Raw genomic sequence first — 23,670 nt, forward strand, 5'->3', positions numbered from 1 at the left:
GGGAAGAGGATCTGTACAAGGATAGACATATATAATGTACAAATGAACCAGATTCTGTACACCTAGGACAAACAATATTCTAAAATTGACCCCGATTAAAAAAAGTAAAAAAAAAAAAAACAAGAAGAAGTAATGAGACATAAACTTATGGGGGTTTCTCCTGGCACATTCCATTCTAATTTTAAACCTAGGAACACGACTTCCTGGAAGGCTCTGCTGCCTTGGTACCCAGATTTGGGAACGGAGAAATGATGCCTCCTTGTGGCCATTTCCCACAACAGCAGCTTTAAACACATTGCTAAAGGTCACTAAATATTCACCAAACTTGCATTTATTTAAATGACACCTGCCCTCCAAAAGTTCCTGGGGTCGAAAATCGACCAAAATTTCAAAAGAGGGCAACCTTTCAAGATGACAATTTCAAGAGGTATACTGTACTCACATTTTTTTTTAACAGAAAACAAAAAGGCGAGGAAAAATGATGAATTTCAGGAATTTTTAAAGACATGCAAACCCAGATTACAAAAACCGATCAGCTCACAGCAGTCAGAATGGCCATTAGCAAAAATGCTGCAAACAATAAATGCTGAAGTGATTGTGGAGAGATGCTTACCCTCTCTTCTATGGGGGACGTGGTAAGAGCCACTAATGAAAACACAATGGAGGTGCTTTGAACATTGAGCTACAGGTCAATCATTCACACCCAGTGCTGGGCGTAACCCCTGAGAAATGAGAATCAAAAAGTCACAGGCTGGCAATCCTGCACTCCAGCAATATTTACCATAGCCAACACTTGGAAGCAACGAAAATATCCATCAATACAGGAATGCACCAAGAAGAAGTGGTCTATGTACGCAATGGAATATTACTCCAATAAAAACTATAAATTAAATTTAAAAAACAAACAAAAGTAAGGAGACATCCGCTTTTGTGGGTTTATCCGGGCACATTCCACTCTAATTTATAACCGAGGAACACCACTGGCCGGGAGAGCTGTTTCCCTAGTTACCAGAGTGGGGAACGTAGAAAGGCTGCCATCCTCTGGCCGTTACCTGCAAAAGCAGCTTTAAAACCTGTGCTAATGCTCACTTCATATGAACGAGTATGGCAGGGCTGTAAATGAAACCTGCCCTCAAAATGTTTAGAGGGAGGTAAATGGCCAAAGCATTTCAAAATGTGACACATACTTTAAGAAAACACTTTGAAGAACTAAGCTGTAATCACAGATTGAAAAATAAAAGCACGTGCCTTAAAGCTCAATTTCAACGGATTATGAGACACAGGCAAATTCAACCACAAAGAGGTATTACCTCAAACCAGTCAGAATAACCATCAGCAAGAAAACTATAAACAATAAATGCTGAAGGTGTTGTGGAGAAATGCATACGCTCAACTTTAAGAGGGACGTAACTTGGAAAGAGCCACTAATGAGAACTGAATGGAGGTGCCTTTAAAAGGGAAATATTGAGCTACCATATGATCCAGCAGGCCCCTTCCTGGACCTATAACCTCCGAAGACAGAACTGGAAAGACACAGGCAGGCAAAACTGCACTGCACAGTATTACAATAGCCAAGATATGGAAGTAACCAAAAAGTCCACCAACAGATGGGGGGACAAAGAAGAACTGCTACATGTAGAGATGGAATATTAGCTAGCGAAAAAATGAAACAATGCCATTTGCAGCACCATAGATGAGTCTAGAAGGAATCACGCAACTTGTAGTAAGTGAGAAAACGAAAGACACATATCCTATCCTATCACTTGTAGGTGTTACCAAAAAATTGATACCAATGAAGATATTTCCACAGAGAAAGGCAATCACAGATTCATTAAACAAACTGATGGTTCACTAAATGGAAAGGTGTGAGGATTGGATACATTACGATATTGGGGTTAACAGAGATATACAAACACATGTGAAATACAGAATCACCAAAGACCTACAGAGTACCAAGAGAAGACTACTCCACATTGTGTCATAACCGACATGGGAAAAGGATACGAAGAAGAAGAGATATATGTATATGTGTGAAAGAACCACATCTTGCACACCTAGAGCAAACAAAATCTTGTAATCAAATTTGCTGTGATAAAAAATAAAAATTTACTTAAAAATACGAACAAGAAGTAATGAGAAGGGGGTGCTCGGGCTCCGGCCCACAGTTCGAGCGGCGAGAGCACTCAGAGACACGACGCGGGCCAGAGGGGAGTGAGCGGGCGCCTCAGTGTCCTCCCCCTTCCCACCCTTCGCCTCGCCGCCTTCTCCCCCCTCAGCCGGACCGGAATTATGTGATCCCGGAAGTTCCGGCGCCACTGCTGTGTGGGATAAACAGTAATGGCGGAGGCTGCAGCTCCGGGAACAACAGCCAAAACATCAAGAGCAGGAGCGGCAGGGGCGGCGGTGGCAGCGGCCTCCCCCACCCCTATCCCCACAGTTACCTCCCCGTCCCTGCGGGCACGGGATTTGGCAGCGACGGCAGCGGCGGCGGCTGGACCAAACAGGTCACCTGCAGGTATTTCATGCATGGGGTTTGTAAGGAAGGAGATAACTGTCGATGCTCACGTGACCTCTCTGAGAGTCCATATGGTGTAGTGTACAAGTATTTTCAGCGAGAGTACTGTATTTACGGAGACCGCTGCAAATATGAACACAGCAAGCCATTGCAACTGCTACAGCTCTAACTGCAAAGTCACCCCTTGCTGCTTCCTCAAGTCTCTCATCAGTAGTTGGACAGATTGGTGAAATGCATATGGGCGAAGCTGAGTCAAGAAATTCAAACTTTTCAACTGTAGGAGCTGGTTCAGAAGACTGGGTGAACGCCATTGAGTTTGTTCCTGGGCAGCCCTACTGTGGCCGTACTGCCTCTTCCTCCACTGAAGCACCCCTGCAGGGCTCAGTGACCAAGGAAGAATCAGAAAAGGAGCAAATTGCAGTGGAAACAAAGAAGCAGATCTGCCCCTATGCTGCAGTGGGAGAGTGCCGATATGGGGAGAACTGTGTGTATCTCCATGGAGACGCGTGTGATATGTGTGGGCTGCAGGTCTTCCATCCAGTGGATGCTGCCCAAAGATCACAACACATCAAATCTTGCATCGAGGCCCATGAGAAGGACATGGAGCTCTCGTTTGCTGTGCAGCACAGCAAGGACATGGTGTGTGGGATCTGCATGGAGGTGGTCTATGAGAAAGCCAACCCCCGCGAGCGCCGCTTCGGAATCCTCTCCAACTGCAACCACACCTACTGTCTCAAATGTATTCGCAAGTGGAGGAGTGCTAAGCAATTTGAGAGCAAGATCATAAAGTACTGCCCAGAATGCCGGATCACATCTAACATTGTCATTCCAAGTGAGTACTGGGTGGAGGAGAAAGAAGAGAAGCAGAAACTCATTCAGAAATACAAGGAGGCAATGAGCAACAAGGTGTGCAGGTATTTTGACGAAGGACGTGGGAGCTGCCCATTTGGAGGGAACTGCGTTTACAAGCATGCGTACCCTGATGCCATAGAGAGGAGCCACAGAGACAGAAAGTGGGAACATCAAGCACATACCGGGCCCAACGAACGAACCACTTCTGGGAGATCATTGAGGAGAGAGGGAAAGGCAACCCCTTTGACAACGACGAAGAAGAGGTTGTCACCTTTAAGCTGGGCGAGATGTTGCTTGTGCTTTTGGCTGCAGGTGGGGACGACGACCTGACAGACTCTGAAGACGAGTGGGACTTGTTTCACGATGAGCTGGAAGATTTTTATGACTTGGATCTATAGCAGCTTTGCTGGGCGTGTGAACTGGTCTGCTGAGCCTCAGACGGCAGCCCTCCCCACTGGTGGCAGCAGTGCCCGTGGTTCTCTTCTAGGCAGGCCTCTCAACTCCAGGTGCTGTCGTAATAATTTTTACCCAGGGCCTGTCTTCTCAATCCCTCACCTTTCCCCAAGGAGTGTGTTGTTTTCTCTGTTTCAAAAAGTTACAAAAATGAATCTTAAAGTTAGTTTTCTTGTAACATGAATTTAACGGTCAGACAGCGTGTAGGTTTGCTGCGTCATCTGTTTTCAGCCAGATTCACACGGTTCAAGGGTAGCATTTCTGGATTTCCAGTACTCATTTTTGAGGACCCCAGGTTCAAAAGTAACAGCATTGGCCCTGCTTTTGGGTCCAAGAATTGGGGTGATAGGTGAAGGATCTGAACTGTGGCGTGGAGCCTTCTGCTATAGACTTAGGCGGATGCTTGAGGTTTCTGGTGAATTCTGCACATCTGTGTTTCTATATCTGTCCCCTGCCCTGGAATCCCCACCCTGTGCACTCGTTCTGTGGTTTTCGTCTCTTGTTTAATTGCACACAAGTACTACTGCTGGGTAACCAGAACCAGGTGCGACTGTGTTGAGATTTTTACTGTGTTTAGCCTGATAGGAAAATGGTGAAAGAACACATATAAAGATATAGCGGAATAAAATAAATGCAGAGTTGGAAGTTGACTCCCAAGGGCTGATAGACTTGGTACGTGTGAGTGTGTAACAAGCTTCTCATCCCTGCATAGATGCAGTGTCTGTAGCCTTAGTGGAAAAACTCAAGTTTACTGGTTTCAGCCTCGTGTGGCAAATAGATCTTAAAGGACAAAGCAGTATATTGGTAGCTGTTAATAGAGCAGGGCTAGCTCTGTCTATATAAATAGGGAAATGGGCTTAGCCATAGAGGTTCAACTATCTGGTTATCTCATGGATTAACACAAACTGGGTCTCAGTTACACAGTTGTATTTAATGTTTTATGATCTCCTAGACTTTCTAGTCCAGGCACTTTTTGACAAACCTTTGTCCTCATTTGAGGGGTTTTGTTGTCGGGTTCTTGGGTCCGTTTGTGTGGGTATTTGCCTCATTCCATCCCTGAGCTTTGCAGCTAGACAGGTGTGATTCAAAACTATGTTCTAAGGTGTTTCCTGTAGTGGAGTAATTGGCTTGCCGTAGTAAGTCATGTTTTTCCACTAAAAGGGGACGGAGGGGTGGTAATCCACGAGATACGCTAAAGTTAAATTGTTAGAAGAATTCCTTGATCAGAAAATATAAATTTGCGTTTTGTTGCTCTATTTCCTGAAAGTGACTTGGAGATGCCCCTGATTTGTCCATCTACTGCTTTGATTCCTTGGATACCACTCATACTTTCACGTTAAGCAAAAACAAGTAATTCTTGCAGGGGTCTCTGTCTTTTTCAGCAGCCCTTTTGTAAGACGCACTTTTCCCATATAAAACAATTTTTAACCGCCCCCCCACCCAAAAAGAGAAGTAATGAGACATAAACTTAAAGGGCTTTTTCCTGGCACATTCCATTCTAGTTTACAACCTAGAACACCACTTCCATTAAGGCTCTGTTGCATTAGTAACCAGATTTGGTAAAGGAGAAATGCTGCCGCCTTGTGGCCGTTTCCCACAAGAGCGGCTTTACACCCACAGCTAATGGTCATTAACATTCAGAAGGACTCGGGGCCGTAAAGGACACCTGCCCTCAAAAATTGTGCTGAGGTAAGGAATGGACAAAACAATTCAAAACAGGCCAATTTTTCAAGAAGATAGTATGAAGAGTGAAGTTTTACTCCCTCTCTTTAAAAAAAAAAAGGAAAATGGATAAAAGCTCAACCTCAGGAAGTATTAGACTCATGCAATCTAATCTACAAAAAGGTTTCAACGCACACCAGTCGACTGACCATCAGCAAAAAGTCTACAAACAATAAATGCTGAAGGGGCTTTAGAGAACTCTGTACCCTCTACCTGCTGGTGAGACGTAAAGTCGTAACAGCCAACAATGAGAACAGAAAGGAGCTGCATTAAAAAGTAAAAATTGAGGTACCATTTAATCCAGCAGGCACGCCACTGGGCCTCTCACCTGAGAAGACCAGAATCGAGAAGACATAGGCTGCAAAAGCTGCACTGCAGCCTTATTCACAATAGCCAAGACAGTGAAGCAACCAAAATGTTCTTCAGCAGGTGAATGGATAAAGAAGAAGTGGTCCATGTACACAATGGAATATTAGCCATGGAAAACAATGAAACACTGCTCTTTGAGGCACCACAGGTGAACCTGGGGATAATCACCAAACATGATGTAAGTCGGAAAGCAAAAGACCTATATCCTATGATATCACTTACAGGGGTTAGCTAATAACTGACACAAATGAACATATTTCCACAGAGAAAGACGCTCACAGAATTAGAAAACAAACTATGCTCATGTAAAAGGAAAGGTGGGGGGAATGGATAAATTAAGATTAGTGTTACTATACGTATACAAATACATATTATATACATTTATCAAAAAGACCGACCATATAGCAAGGGAGGTCTACAGAAAACGCTGTAATATTTTACATGGGAAGAGGATCTGTACAAGGATAGACATATATAATGTACAAATGAACCAGATTCTGTACACCTAGGACAAACAATATTCTAAAATTGACCCCGATTAAAAAAAGTAAAAAAAAAAAAAACAAGAAGAAGTAATGAGACATAAACTTATGGGGGTTTCTCCTGGCACATTCCATTCTAATTTTAAACCTAGGAACACGACTTCCTGGAAGGCTCTGCTGCCTTGGTACCCAGATTTGGGAACGGAGAAATGATGCCTCCTTGTGGCCATTTCCCACAACAGCAGCTTTAAACACATTGCTAAAGGTCACTAAATATTCACCAAACTTGCATTTATTTAAATGACACCTGCCCTCCAAAAGTTCCTGGGGTCGAAAATCGACCAAAATTTCAAAAGAGGGCAACCTTTCAAGATGACAATTTCAAGAGGTATACTGTACTCACATTTTTTTTTAACAGAAAACAAAAAGGCGAGGAAAAATGATGAATTTCAGGAATTTTTAAAGACATGCAAACCCAGATTACAAAAACCGATCAGCTCACAGCAGTCAGAATGGCCATTAGCAAAAATGCTGCAAACAATAAATGCTGAAGTGATTGTGGAGAGATGCTTACCCTCTCTTCTATGGGGGACGTGGTAAGAGCCACTAATGAAAACACAATGGAGGTGCTTTGAACATTGAGCTACAGGTCAATCATTCACACCCAGTGCTGGGCGTAACCCCTGAGAAATGAGAATCAAAAAGTCACAGGCTGGCAATCCTGCACTCCAGCAATATTTACCATAGCCAACACTTGGAAGCAACGAAAATATCCATCAATACAGGAATGCACCAAGAAGAAGTGGTCTATGTACGCAATGGAATATTACTCCAATAAAAACTATAAATTAAATTTAAAAAACAAACAAAAGTAAGGAGACATCCGCTTTTGTGGGTTTATCCGGGCACATTCCACTCTAATTTATAACCGAGGAACACCACTGGCCGGGAGAGCTGTTTCCCTAGTTACCAGAGTGGGGAACGTAGAAAGGCTGCCATCCTCTGGCCGTTACCTGCAAAAGCAGCTTTAAAACCTGTGCTAATGCTCACTTCATATGAACGAGTATGGCAGGGCTGTAAATGAAACCTGCCCTCAAAATGTTTAGAGGGAGGTAAATGGCCAAAGCATTTCAAAATGTGACACATACTTTAAGAAAACACTTTGAAGAACTAAGCTGTAATCACAGATTGAAAAATAAAAGCACGTGCCTTAAAGCTCAATTTCAACGGATTATGAGACACAGGCAAATTCAACCACAAAGAGGTATTACCTCAAACCAGTCAGAATAACCATCAGCAAGAAAACTATAAACAATAAATGCTGAAGGTGTTGTGGAGAAATGCATACGCTCAACTTTAAGAGGGACGTAACTTGGAAAGAGCCACTAATGAGAACTGAATGGAGGTGCCTTTAAAAGGGAAATATTGAGCTACCATATGATCCAGCAGGCCCCTTCCTGGACCTATAACCTCCGAAGACAGAACTGGAAAGACACAGGCAGGCAAAACTGCACTGCACAGTATTACAATAGCCAAGATATGGAAGTAACCAAAAAGTCCACCAACAGATGGGGGGACAAAGAAGAACTGCTACATGTAGAGATGGAATATTAGCTAGCGAAAAAATGAAACAATGCCATTTGCAGCACCATAGATGAGTCTAGAAGGAATCACGCAACTTGTAGTAAGTGAGAAAACGAAAGACACATATCCTATCCTATCACTTGTAGGTGTTACCAAAAAATTGATACCAATGAAGATATTTCCACAGAGAAAGGCAATCACAGATTCATTAAACAAACTGATGGTTCACTAAATGGAAAGGTGTGAGGATTGGATACATTACGATATTGGGGTTAACAGAGATATACAAACACATGTGAAATACAGAATCACCAAAGACCTACAGAGTACCAAGAGAAGACTACTCCACATTGTGTCATAACCGACATGGGAAAAGGATACGAAGAAGAAGAGATATATGTATATGTGTGAAAGAACCACATCTTGCACACCTAGAGCAAACAAAATCTTGTAATCAAATTTGCTGTGATAAAAAATAAAAATTTACTTAAAAATACGAACAAGAAGTAATGAGAAGGGGGTGCTCGGGCTCCGGCCCACAGTTCGAGCGGCGAGAGCACTCAGAGACACGACGCGGGCCAGAGGGGAGTGAGCGGGCGCCTCAGTGTCCTCCCCCTTCCCACCCTTCGCCTCGCCGCCTTCTCCCCCCTCAGCCGGACCGGAATTATGTGATCCCGGAAGTTCCGGCGCCACTGCTGTGTGGGATAAACAGTAATGGCGGAGGCTGCAGCTCCGGGAACAACAGCCAAAACATCAAGAGCAGGAGCGGCAGGGGCGGCGGTGGCAGCGGCCTCCCCCACCCCTATCCCCACAGTTACCTCCCCGTCCCTGCGGGCACGGGATTTGGCAGCGACGGCAGCGGCGGCGGCTGGACCAAACAGGTCACCTGCAGGTATTTCATGCATGGGGTTTGTAAGGAAGGAGATAACTGTCGATGCTCACGTGACCTCTCTGAGAGTCCATATGGTGTAGTGTACAAGTATTTTCAGCGAGAGTACTGTATTTACGGAGACCGCTGCAAATATGAACACAGCAAGCCATTGCAACTGCTACAGCTCTAACTGCAAAGTCACCCCTTGCTGCTTCCTCAAGTCTCTCATCAGTAGTTGGACAGATTGGTCAAATGCATATGGGCGAAGCTGAGTCAAGAAATTCAAACTTTTCAACTGTAGGAGCTGGTTCAGAAGACTGGGTGAACGCCATTGAGTTTGTTCCTGGGCAGCCCTACTGTGGCCGTACTGCCTCTTCCTCCACTGAAGCACCCCTGCAGGGCTCAGTGACCAAGGAAGAATCAGAAAAGGAGCAAATTGCAGTGGAAACAAAGAAGCAGATCTGCCCCTATGCTGCAGTGGGAGAGTGCCGATATGGGGAGAACTGTGTGTATCTCCATGGAGACGCGTGTGATATGTGTGGGCTGCAGGTCTTCCATCCAGTGGATGCTGCCCAAAGATCACAACACATCAAATCTTGCATCGAGGCCCATGAGAAGGACATGGAGCTCTCGTTTGCTGTGCAGCACAGCAAGGACATGGTGTGTGGGATCTGCATGGAGGTGGTCTATGAGAAAGCCAACCCCCGCGAGCGCCGCTTCGGAATCCTCTCCAACTGCAACCACACCTACTGTCTCAAATGTATTCGCAAGTGGAGGAGTGCTAAGCAATTTGAGAGCAAGATCATAAAGTACTGCCCAGAATGCCGGATCACATCTAACATTGTCATTCCAAGTGAGTACTGGGTGGAGGAGAAAGAAGAGAAGCAGAAACTCATTCAGAAATACAAGGAGGCAATGAGCAACAAGGTGTGCAGGTATTTTGACGAAGGACGTGGGAGCTGCCCATTTGGAGGGAACTGCGTTTACAAGCATGCGTACCCTGATGCCATAGAGAGGAGCCACAGAGACAGAAAGTGGGAACATCAAGCACATACCGGGCCCAACGAACGAACCACTTCTGGGAGATCATTGAGGAGAGAGGGAAAGGCAACCCCTTTGACAACGACGAAGAAGAGGTTGTCACCTTTAAGCTGGGCGAGATGTTGCTTGTGCTTTTGGCTGCAGGTGGGGACGACGACCTGACAGACTCTGAAGACGAGTGGGACTTGTTTCACGATGAGCTGGAAGATTTTTATGACTTGGATCTATAGCAGCTTTGCTGGGCGTGTGAACTGGTCTGCTGAGCCTCAGACGGCAGCCCTCCCCACTGGTGGCAGCAGTGCCCGTGGTTCTCTTCTAGGCAGGCCTCTCAACTCCAGGTGCTGTCGTAATAATTTTTACCCAGGGCCTGTCTTCTCAATCCCTCACCTTTCCCCAAGGAGTGTGTTGTTTTCTCTGTTTCAAAAAGTTACAAAAATGAATCTTAAAGTTAGTTTTCTTGTAACATGAATTTAACGGTCAGACAGCGTGTAGGTTTGCTGCGTCATCTGTTTTCAGCCAGATTCACACGGTTCAAGGGTAGCATTTCTGGATTTCCAGTACTCATTTTTGAGGACCCCAGGTTCAAAAGTAACAGCATTGGCCCTGCTTTTGGGTCCAAGAATTGGGGTGATAGGTGAAGGATCTGAACTGTGGCGTGGAGCCTTCTGCTATAGACTTAGGCGGATGCTTGAGGTTTCTGGTGAATTCTGCACATCTGTGTTTCTATATCTGTCCCCTGCCCTGGAATCCCCACCCTGTGCACTCGTTCTGTGGTTTTCGTCTCTTGTTTAATTGCACACAAGTACTACTGCTGGGTAACCAGAACCAGGTGCGACTGTGTTGAGATTTTTACTGTGTTTAGCCTGATAGGAAAATGGTGAAAGAACACATATAAAGATATAGCGGAATAAAATAAATGCAGAGTTGGAAGTTGACTCCCAAGGGCTGATAGACTTGGTACGTGTGAGTGTGTAACAAGCTTCTCATCCCTGCATAGATGCAGTGTCTGTAGCCTTAGTGGAAAAACTCAAGTTTACTGGTTTCAGCCTCGTGTGGCAAATAGATCTTAAAGGACAAAGCAGTATATTGGTAGCTGTTAATAGAGCAGGGCTAGCTCTGTCTATATAAATAGGGAAATGGGCTTAGCCATAGAGGTTCAACTATCTGGTTATCTCATGGATTAACACAAACTGGGTCTCAGTTACACAGTTGTATTTAATGTTTTATGATCTCCTAGACTTTCTAGTCCAGGCACTTTTTGACAAACCTTTGTCCTCATTTGAGGGGTTTTGTTGTCGGGTTCTTGGGTCCGTTTGTGTGGGTATTTGCCTCATTCCATCCCTGAGCTTTGCAGCTAGACAGGTGTGATTCAAAACTATGTTCTAAGGTGTTTCCTGTAGTGGAGTAATTGGCTTGCCGTAGTAAGTCATGTTTTTCCACTAAAAGGGGACGGAGGGGTGGTAATCCACGAGATACGCTAAAGTTAAATTGTTAGAAGAATTCCTTGATCAGAAAATATAAATTTGCGTTTTGTTGCTCTATTTCCTGAAAGTGACTTGGAGATGCCCCTGATTTGTCCATCTACTGCTTTGATTCCTTGGATACCACTCATACTTTCACGTTAAGCAAAAACAAGTAATTCTTGCAGGGGTCTCTGTCTCTTTCAGCAGCCCTTTTGTAAGACGCACTTTTCCCATATAAAACAATTTTTAACCGCCCCCCCACCCAAAAAGAGAAGTAATGAGACATAAACTTAAAGGGCTTTTTCCTGGCACATTCCATTCTAGTTTACAACCTAGAACACCACTTCCATTAAGGCTCTGTTGCATTAGTAACCAGATTTGGTAAAGGAGAAATGCTGCCGCCTTGTGGCCGTTTCCCACAAGAGCGGCTTTACACCCACAGCTAATGGTCATTAACATTCAGAAGGACTCGGGGCCGTAAAGGACACCTGCCCTCAAAAATTGTGCTGAGGTAAGGAATGGACAAAACAATTCAAAACAGGCCAATTTTTCAAGAAGATAGTATGAAGAGTGAAGTTTTACTCCCTCTCTTTAAAAAATAAAGGAAAATGGATAAAAGCTCAACCTCAGGAAGTATTAGACTCATGCAATCTAATCTACAAAAAGGTTTCAACGCACACCAGTCGACTGACCATCAGCAAAAAGTCTACAAACAATAAATGCTGAAGGGGCTTTAGAGAACTCTGTACCCTCTACCTGCTGGTGAGACGTAAAGTCGTAACAGCCAACAATGAGAACAGAAAGGAGCTGCATTAAAAAGTAAAAATTGAGGTACCATTTAATCCAGCAGGCACGCCACTGGGCCTCTCACCTGAGAAGACCAGAATCGAGAAGACATAGGCTGCAAAAGCTGCACTGCAGCCTTATTCACAATAGCCAAGACAGTGAAGCAACCAAAATGTTCTTCAGCAGGTGAATGGATAAAGAAGAAGTGGTCCATGTACACAATGGAATATTAGCCATGGAAAACAATGAAACACTGCTCTTTGAGGCACCACAGGTGAACCTGGGGATAATCACCAAACATGATGTAAGTCGGAAAGCAAAAGACCTATATCCTATGATATCACTTACAGGGGTTAGCTAATAACTGACACAAATGAACATATTTCCACAGAGAAAGACGCTCACAGAATTAGAAAACAAACTATGCTCATGTAAAAGGAAAGGTGGGGGGAATGGATAAATTAAGATTAGTGTTACTATACGTATACAAATACATATTATATACATTTATCAAAAAGACCGACCATATAGCAAGGGAGGTCTACAGAAAACGCTGTAATATTTTACATGGGAAGAGGATCTGTACAAGGATAGACATATATAATGTACAAATGAACCAGATTCTGTACACCTAGGACAAACAATATTCTAAAATTGACCCCGATTAAAAAAAGTAAAAAAAAAAAAAAACAAGAAGAAGTAATGAGACATAAACTTATGGGGGTTTCTCCTGGCACATTCCATTCTAATTTTAAACCTAGGAACACGACTTCCTGGAAGGCTCTGCTGCCTTGGTACCCAGATTTGGGAACGGAGAAATGATGCCTCCTTGTGGCCATTTCCCACAACAGCAGCTTTAAACACATTGCTAAAGGTCACTAAATATTCACCAAACTTGCATTTATTTAAATGACACCTGCCCTCCAAAAGTTCCTGGGGTCGAAAATCGACCAAAATTTCAAAAGAGGGCAACCTTTCAAGATGACAATTTCAAGAGGTATACTGTACTCACATTTTTTTTTAACAGAAAACAAAAAGGCGAGGAAAAATGATGAATTTCAGGAATTTTTAAAGACATGCAAACCCAGATTACAAAAACCGATCAGCTCACAGCAGTCAGAATGGCCATTAGCAAAAATGCTGCAAACAATAAATGCTGAAGTGATTGTGGAGAGATGCTTACCCTCTCTTCTATGGGGGACGTGGTAAGAGCCACTAATGAAAACACAATGGAGGTGCTTTGAACATTGAGCTACAGGTCAATCATTCACACCCAGTGCTGGGCGTAACCCCTGAGAAATGAGAATCAAAAAGTCACAGGCTGGCAATCCTGCACTCCAGCAATATTTACCATAGCCAACACTTGGAAGCAACGAAAATATCCATCAATACAGGAATGCACCAAGAAGAAGTGGTCTATGTACGCAATGGAATATTACTCCAATAAAAACTATAAATTAAATTTAAAAAACAAACAAAAGTAAGGAGACATCCGCTTTTGTGGGTTTATCCGGGCACATTCCACTCTAATTTATAACCGAGGAACACCACTGGCCGGGAGAGCTGTTTCCCTAGTTACCAGAGTGGGGAACGTAGAAAGGCTGCCATCCTCTGGCCGTTACCTGCAAAAGCAGCTTTAAAACCTGTGCTAATGCTCACTTCATATGAACGAGTATGGCAGGGCTGTAAATGAAACCTGCCCTCAAAATGTTTAGAGGGAGGTAAATGGCCAAAGCATTTCAAAATGTGACACATACTTTAAGAAAACACTTTGAAGAACTAAGCTGTAATCACAGATTGAAAAATAAAAGCACGTGCCTTAAAGCTCAATTTCAACGGATTATGAGACACAGGCAAATTCAACCACAAAGAGGTATTACCTCAAACCAGTCAGAATAACCATCAGCAAGAAAACTATAAACAATAAATGCTGAAGGTGTTGTGGAGAAATGCATACGCTCAACTTTAAGAGGGACGTAACTTGGAAAGAGCCACTAATGAGAACTGAATGGAGGTGCCTTTAAAAGGGAAATATTGAGCTACCATATGATCCAGCAGGCCCCTTCCTGGACCTATAACCTCCGAAGACAGAACTGGAAAGACACAGGCAGGCAAAACTGCACTGCACAGTATTACAATAGCCAAGATATGGAAGTAACCAAAAAGTCCACCAACAGATGGGGGGACAAAGAAGAACTGCTACATGTAGAGATGGAATATTAGCTAGCGAAAAAATGAAACAATGCCATTTGCAGCACCATAGATGAGTCTAGAAGGAATCACGCAACTTGTAGTAAGTGAGAAAACGAAAGACACATATCCTATCCTATCACTTGTAGGTGTTACCAAAAAATTGATACCAATGAAGATATTTCCACAGAGAAAGGCAATCACAGATTCATTAAACAAACTGATGGTTCACTAAATGGAAAGGTGTGAGGATTGGATACATTACGATATTGGGGTTAACAGAGATATACAAACACATGTGAAATACAGAATCACCAAAGACCTACAGAGTACCAAGAGAAGACTACTCCACATTGTGTCATAACCGACATGGGAAAAGGATACGAAGAAGAAGAGATATATGTATATGTGTGAAAGAACCACATCTTGCACACCTAGAGCAAACAAAATCTTGTAATCAAATTTGCTGTGATAAAAAATAAAAATTTACTTAAAAATACGAACAAGAAGTAATGAGAAGGGGGTGCTCGGGCTCCGGCCCACAGTTCGAGCGGCGAGAGCACTCAGAGACACGACGCGGGCCAGAGGGGAGTGAGCGGGCGCCTCAGTGTCCTCCCCCTTCCCACCCTTCGCCTCGCCGCCTTCTCCCCCCTCAGCCGGACCGGAATTATGTGATCCCGGAAGTTCCGGCGCCACTGCTGTGTGGGATAAACAGTAATGGCGGAGGCTGCAGCTCCGGGAACAACAGCCAAAACATCAAGAGCAGGAGCGGCAGGGGCGGCGGTGGCAGCGGCCTCCCCCACCCCTATCCCCACAGTTACCTCCCCGTCCCTGCGGGCACGGGATTTGGCAGCGACGGCAGCGGCGGCGGCTGGACCAAACAGGTCACCTGCAGGTATTTCATGCATGGGGTTTGTAAGGAAGGAGATAACTGTCGATGCTCACGTGACCTCTCTGAGAGTCCATATGGTGTAGTGTACAAGTATTTTCAGCGAGAGTACTGTATTTACGGAGACCGCTGCAAATATGAACACAGCAAGCCATTGCAACTGCTACAGCTCTAACTGCAAAGTCACCCCTTGCTGCTTCCTCAAGTCTCTCATCAGTAGTTGGACAGATTGGTGAAATGCATATGGGCGAAGCTGAGTCAAGAAATTCAAACTTTTCAACTGTAGGAGCTGGTTCAGAAGACTGGGTGAACGCCATTGAGTTTGTTCCTGGGCAGCCCTACTGTGGCCGTACTGCCTCTTCCTCCACTGAAGCACCCCTGCAGGGCTCAGTGACCAAGGAAGAATCAGAAAAGGAGCAAATTGCAGTGGAAACAAAGAAGCAGATCTGCCCCTATGCTGCAGTGGGAGAGTGCCGATATGGGGAGAACTGTGTGTATCTCCATGGAGACGCGTGTGATATGTGTGGGCTGCAGGTCTTCCATCCAGTGGATGCTGCCCAAAGATCACAACACATCAAATCTTGCATCGAGGCCCATGAGAAGGACATGGAGCTCTCGTTTGCTGTGCAGCACAGCAAGGACATGGTGTGTGGGATCTGCATGGAGGTGGTCTATGAGAAAGCCAACCCCCGCGAGCGCCGCTTCGGAATCCTCTCCAACTGCAACCACACCTACTGTCTCAAATGTATTCGCAAGTGGAGGAGTGCTAAGCAATTTGAGAGCAAGATCATAAAGTACTGCCCAGAATGCCGGATCACATCTAACATTGTCATTCCAAGTGAGTACTGGGTGGAGGAGAAAGAAGAGAAGCAGAAACTCATTCAGAAATACAAGGAGGCAATGAGCAACAAGGTGTGCAGGTATTTTGACGAAGGACGTGGGAGCTGCCCATTTGGAGGGAACTGCGTTTACAAGCATGCGTACCCTGATGCCATAGAGAGGAGCCACAGAGACAGAAAGTGGGAACATCAAGCACATACCGGGCCCAACGAACGAACCACTTCTGGGAGATCATTGAGGAGAGAGGGAAAGGCAACCCCTTTGACAACGACGAAGAAGAGGTTGTCACCTTTAAGCTGGGCGAGATGTTGCTTGTGCTTTTGGCTGCAGGTGGGGACGACGACCTGACAGACTCTGAAGACGAGTGGGACTTGTTTCACGATGAGCTGGAAGATTTTTATGACTTGGATCTATAGCAGCTTTGCTGGGCGTGTGAACTGGTCTGCTGAGCCTCAGACGGCAGCCCTCCCCACTGGTGGCAGCAGTGCCCGTGGTTCTCTTCTAGGCAGGCCTCTCAACTCCAGGTGCTGTCGTAATAATTTTTACCCAGGGCCTGTCTTCTCAATCCCTCACCTTTCCCCAAGGAGTGTGTTGTTTTCTCTGTTTCAAAAAGTTACAAAAATGAATCTTAAAGTTAGTTTTCTTGTAACATGAATTTAACGGTCAGACAGCGTGTAGGTTTGCTGCGTCATCTGTTTTCAGCCAGATTCACACGGTTCAAGGGTAGCATTTCTGGATTTCCAGTACTCATTTTTGAGGACCCCAGGTTCAAAAGTAACAGCATTGGCCCTGCTTTTGGGTCCAAGAATTGGGGTGATAGGTGAAGGATCTGAACTGTGGCGTGGAGCCTTCTGCTATAGACTTAGGCGGATGCTTGAGGTTTCTGGTGAATTCTGCACATCTGTGTTTCTATATCTGTCCCCTGCCCTGGAATCCCCACCCTGTGCACTCGTTCTGTGGTTTTCGTCTCTTGTTTAATTGCACACAAGTACTACTGCTGGGTAACCAGAACCAGGTGCGACTGTGTTGAGATTTTTACTGTGTTTAGCCTGATAGGAAAATGGTGAAAGAACACATATAAAGATATAGCGGAATAAAATAAATGCAGAGTTGGAAGTTGACTCCCAAGGGCTGATAGACTTGGTACGTGTGAGTGTGTAACAAGCTTCTCATCCCTGCATAGATGCAGTGTCTGTAGCCTTAGTGGAAAAACTCAAGTTTACTGGTTTCAGCCTCGTGTGGCAAATAGATCTTAAAGGACAAAGCAGTATATTGGTAGCTGTTAATAGAGCAGGGCTAGCTCTGTCTATATAAATAGGGAAATGGGCTTAGCCATAGAGGTTCAACTATCTGGTTATCTCATGGATTAACACAAACTGGGTCTCAGTTACACAGTTGTATTTAATGTTTTATGATCTCCTAGACTTTCTAGTCCAGGCACTTTTTGACAAACCTTTGTCCTCATTTGAGGGGTTTTGTTGTCGGGTTCTTGGGTCCGTTTGTGTGGGTATTTGCCTCATTCCATCCCTGAGCTTTGCAGCTAGACAGGTGTGATTCAAAACTATGTTCTAAGGTGTTTCCTGTAGTGGAGTAATTGGCTTGCCGTAGTAAGTCATGTTTTTCCACTAAAAGGGGACGGAGGGGTGGTAATCCACGAGATACGCTAAAGTTAAATTGTTAGAAGAATTCCTTGATCAGAAAATATAAATTTGCGTTTTGTTGCTCTATTTCCTGAAAGTGACTTGGAGATGCCCCTGATTTGTCCATCTACTGCTTTGATTCCTTGGATACCACTCATACTTTCACGTTAAGCAAAAACAAGTAATTCTTGCAGGGGTCTCTGTCTTTTTCAGCAGCCCTTTTGTAAGACGCACTTTTCCCATATAAAACAATTTTTAACCGCCCCCCCGACCCAAAAAGAGAAGTAATGAGACATAAACTTAAAGGGCTTTTTCCTGGCACATTCCATTCTAGTTTACAACCTAGAACACCACTTCCATTAAGGCTCTGTTGCATTAGTAACCAGATTTGGTAAAGGAGAAATGCTGCCGCCTTGTGGCCGTTTCCCACAAGAGCGGCTTTACACCCACAGCTAATGGTCATTAACATTCAGAAGGACTCGGGGCCGTAAAGGACACCTGCCCTCAAAAATTGTGCTGAGGTAAGGAATGGACAAAACAATTCAAAACAGGCCAATTTTTCAAGAAGATAGTATGAAGAGTGAAGTTTTACTCCCTCTCTTTAAAAAAAAAAGGAAAATGGATAAAAGCTCAACCTCAGGAAGTATTAGACTCATGCAATCTAATCTACAAAAAGGTTTCAACGCACACCAGTCGACTGACCATCAGCAAAAAGTCTACAAACAATAAATGCTGAAGGGGCTTTAGAGAACTCTGTACCCTCTACCTGCTGGTGAGACGTAAAGTCGTAACAGCCAACAATGAGAACAGAAAGGAGCTGCATTAAAAAGTAAAAATTGAGGTACCATTTAATCCAGCAGGCACGCCACTGGGCCTCTCACCTGAGAAGACCAGAATCGAGAAGACATAGGCTGCAAAAGCTGCACTGCAGCCTTATTCACAATAGCCAAGACAGTGAAGCAACCAAAATGTTCTTCAGCAGGTGAATGGATAAAGAAGAAGTGGTCCATGTACACAATGGAATATTAGCCATGGAAAACAATGAAACACTGCTCTTTGAGGCACCACAGGTGAACCTGGGGATAATCACCAAACATGATGTAAGTCGGAAAGCAAAAGACCTATATCCTATGATATCACTTACAGGGGTTAGCTAATAACTGACACAAATGAACATATTTCCACAGAGAAAGACGCTCACAGAATTAGAAAACAAACTATGCTCATGTAAAAGGAAAGGTGGGGGGAATGGATAAATTAAGGTTAGTGTTACTATACGTATACAAATACATATTATATACATTTATCAAAAAGACCGACCATATAGCAAGGGAGGTCTACAGAAAACGCTGTAATATTTTACATGGGAAGAGGATCTGTACAAGGATAGACATATATAATGTACAAATGAACCAGATTCTGTACACCTAGGACAAACAATATTCTAAAATTGACCCCGATTAAAAAAAGTAAAAAAAAAAAAAAACAAGAAGAAGTAATGAGACATAAACTTATGGGGGTTTCTCCTGGCACATTCCATTCTAATTTTAAACCTAGGAACACGACTTCCTGGAAGGCTCTGCTGCCTTGGTACCCAGATTTGGGAACGGAGAAATGATGCCTCCTTGTGGCCATTTCCCACAACAGCAGCTTTAAACACATTGCTAAAGGTCACTAAATATTCACCAAACTTGCATTTATTTAAATGACACCTGCCCTCCAAAAGTTCCTGGGGTCGAAAATCGACCAAAATTTCAAAAGAGGGCAACCTTTCAAGATGACAATTTCAAGAGGTATACTGTACTCACATTTTTTTTTAACAGAAAACAAAAAGGCGAGGAAAAATGATGAATTTCAGGAATTTTTAAAGACATGCAAACCCAGATTACAAAAACCGATCAGCTCACAGCAGTCAGAATGGCCATTAGCAAAAATGCTGCAAACAATAAATGCTGAAGTGATTGTGGAGAGATGCTTACCCTCTCTTCTATGGGGGACGTGGTAAGAGCCACTAATGAAAACACAATGGAGGTGCTTTGAACATTGAGCTACAGGTCAATCATTCACACCCAGTGCTGGGCGTAACCCCTGAGAAATGAGAATCAAAAAGTCACAGGCTGGCAATCCTGCACTCCAGCAATATTTACCATAGCCAACACTTGGAAGCAACGAAAATATCCATCAATACAGGAATGCACCAAGAAGAAGTGGTCTATGTACGCAATGGAATATTACTCCAATAAAAACTATAAATTAAATTTAAAAAACAAACAAAAGTAAGGAGACATCCGCTTTTGTGGGTTTATCCGGGCACATTCCACTCTAATTTATAACCGAGGAACACCACTGGCCGGGAGAGCTGTTTCCCTAGTTACCAGAGTGGGGAACGTAGAAAGGCTGCCATCCTCTGGCCGTTACCTGCAAAAGCAGCTTTAAAACCTGTGCTAATGCTCACTTCATATGAACGAGTATGGCAGGGCTGTAAATGAAACCTGCCCTCAAAATGTTTAGAGGGAGGTAAATGGCCAAAGCATTTCAAAATGTGACACATACTTTAAGAAAACACTTTGAAGAACTAAGCTGTAATCACAGACTGAAAAATAAAAGCACGTGCCTTAAAGCTCAATTTCAACGGATTATGAGACACAGGCAAATTCAACCACAAAGAGGTATTACCTCAAACCAGTCAGAATAACCATCAGCAAGAAAACTATAAACAATAAATGCTGAAGGTGTTGTGGAGAAATGCATACGCTCAACTTTAAGAGGGACGTAACTTGGAAAGAGCCACTAATGAGAACTGAATGGAGGTGCCTTTAAAAGGGAAATATTGAGCTACCATATGATCCAGCAGGCCCCTTCCTGGACCTATAACCTCCGAAGACAGAACTGGAAAGACACAGGCAGGCAAAACTGCACTGCACAGTATTACAATAGCCAAGATATGGAAGTAACCAAAAAGTCCACCAACAGATGGGGGGACAAAGAAGAACTGCTACATGTAGAGATGGAATATTAGCTAGCGAAAAAATGAAACAATGCCATTTGCAGCACCATAGATGAGTCTAGAAGGAATCACGCAACTTGTAGTAAGTGAGAAAACGAAAGACACATATCCTATCCTATCACTTGTAGGTGTTACCAAAAAATTGATACCAATGAAGATATTTCCACAGAGAAAGGCAATCACAGATTCATTAAACAAACTGATGGTTCACTAAATGGAAAGGTGTGAGGATTGGATACATTACGATATTGGGGTTAACAGAGATATACAAACACATGTGAAATACAGAATCACCAAAGACCTACAGAGTACCAAGAGAAGACTACTCCACATTGTGTCATAACCGACATGGGAAAAGGATACGAAGAAGAAGAGATATATGTATATGTGTGAAAGAACCACATCTTGCACACCTAGAGCAAACAAAATCTTGTAATCAAATTTGCTGTGATAAAAAATAAAAATTTACTTAAAAATACGAACAAGAAGTAATGAGAAGGGGGTGCTCGGGCTCCGGCCCACAGTTCGAGCGGCGAGAGCACTCAGAGACACGACGCGGGCCAGAGGGGAGTGAGCGGGCGCCTCAGTGTCCTCCCCCTTCCCACCCTTCGCCTCGCCGCCTTCTCCCCCCTCAGCCGGACCGGAATTATGTGATCCCGGAAGTTCCGGCGCCACTGCTGTGTGGGATAAACAGTAATGGCGGAGGCTGCAGCTCCGGGAACAACAGCCAAAACATCAAGAGCAGGAGCGGCAGGGGCGGCGGTGGCAGCGGCCTCCCCCACCCCTATCCCCACAGTTACCTCCCCGTCCCTGCGGGCACGGGATTTGGCAGCGACGGCAGCGGCGGCGGCTGGACCAAACAGGTCACCTGCAGGTATTTCATGCATGGGGTTTGTAAGGAAGGAGATAACTGTCGATGCTCACGTGACCTCTCTGAGAGTCCATATGGTGTAGTGTACAAGTATTTTCAGCGAGAGTACTGTATTTACGGAGACCGCTGCAAATATGAACACAGCAAGCCATTGCAACTGCTACAGCTCTAACTGCAAAGTCACCCCTTGCTGCTTCCTCAAGTCTCTCATCAGTAGTTGGACAGATTGGTGAAATGCATATGGGCGAAGCTGAGTCAAGAAATTCAAACTTTTCAACTGTAGGAGCTGGTTCAGAAGACTGGGTGAACGCCATTGAGTTTGTTCCTGGGCAGCCCTACTGTGGCCGTACTGCCTCTTCCTCCACTGAAGCACCCCTGCAGGGCTCAGTGACCAAGGAAGAATCAGAAAAGGAGCAAATTGCAGTGGAAACAAAGAAGCAGATCTGCCCCTATGCTGCAGTGGGAGAGTGCCGATATGGGGAGAACTGTGTGTATCTCCATGGAGACGCGTGTGATATGTGTGGGCTGCAGGTCTTCCATCCAGTGGATGCTGCCCAAAGATCACAACACATCAAATCTTGCATCGAGGCCCATGAGAAGGACATGGAGCTCTCGTTTGCTGTGCAGCACAGCAAGGACATGGTGTGTGGGATCTGCATGGAGGTGGTCTATGAGAAAGCCAACCCCCGCGAGCGCCGCTTCGGAATCCTCTCCAACTGCAACCACACCTACTGTCTCAAATGTATTCGCAAGTGGAGGAGTGCTAAGCAATTTGAGAGCAAGATCATAAAGTACTGCCCAGAATGCCGGATCACATCTAACATTGTCATTCCAAGTGAGTACTGGGTGGAGGAGAAAGAAGAGAAGCAGAAACTCATTCAGAAATACAAGGAGGCAATGAGCAACAAGGTGTGCAGGTATTTTGACGAAGGACGTGGGAGCTGCCCATTTGGAGGGAACTGCGTTTACAAGCATGCGTACCCTGATGCCATAGAGAGGAGCCACAGAGACAGAAAGTGGGAACATCAAGCACATACCGGGCCCAACGAACGAACCACTTCTGGGAGATCATTGAGGAGAGAGGGAAAGGCAACCCCTTTGACAACGACGAAGAAGAGGTTGTCACCTTTAAGCTGGGCGAGATGTTGCTTGTGCTTTTGGCTGCAGGTGGGGACGACGACCTGACAGACTCTGAAGACGAGTGGGACTTGTTTCACGATGAGCTGGAAGATTTTTATGACTTGGATCTATAGCAGCTTTGCTGGGCGTGTGAACTGGTCTGCTGAGCCTCAGACGGCAGCCCTCCCCACTGGTGGCAGCAGTGCCCGTGGTTCTCTTCTAGGCAGGCCTCTCAACTCCAGGTGCTGTCGTAATAATTTTTACCCAGGGCCTGTCTTCTCAATCCCTCACCTTTCCCCAAGGAGTGTGTTGTTTTCTCTGTTTCAAAAAGTTACAAAAATGAATCTTAAAGTTAGTTTTCTTGTAACATGAATTTAACGGTCAGACAGCGTGTAGGTTTGCTGCGTCATCTGTTTTCAGCCAGATTCACACGGTTCAAGGGTAGCATTTCTGGATTTCCAGTACTCATTTTTGAGGACCCCAGGTTCAAAAGTAACAGCATTGGCCCTGCTTTTGGGTCCAAGAATTGGGGTGATAGGTGAAGGATCTGAACTGTGGCGTGGAGCCTTCTGCTATAGACTTAGGCGGATGCTTGAGGTTTCTGGTGAATTCTGCACATCTGTGTTTCTATATCTGTCCCCTGCCCTGGAATCCCCACCCTGTGCACTCGTTCTGTGGTTTTCGTCTCTTGTTTAATTGCACACAAGTACTACTGCTGGGTAACCAGAACCAGGTGCGACTGTGTTGAGATTTTTACTGTGTTTAGCCTGATAGGAAAATGGTGAAAGAACACATATAAAGATATAGCGGAATAAAATAAATGCAGAGTTGGAAGTTGACTCCCAAGGGCTGATAGACTTGGTACGTGTGAGTGTGTAACAAGCTTCTCATCCCTGCATAGATGCAGTGTCTGTAGCCTTAGTGGAAAAACTCAAGTTTACTGGTTTCAGCCTCGTGTGGCAAATAGATCTTAAAG

Source organism: Balaenoptera ricei, chromosome 2, assembly GCF_028023285.1.
Source record: "Balaenoptera ricei isolate mBalRic1 chromosome 2, mBalRic1.hap2, whole genome shotgun sequence".
Lineage (NCBI taxonomy): Eukaryota > Metazoa > Chordata > Mammalia > Artiodactyla > Balaenopteridae > Balaenoptera > Balaenoptera ricei.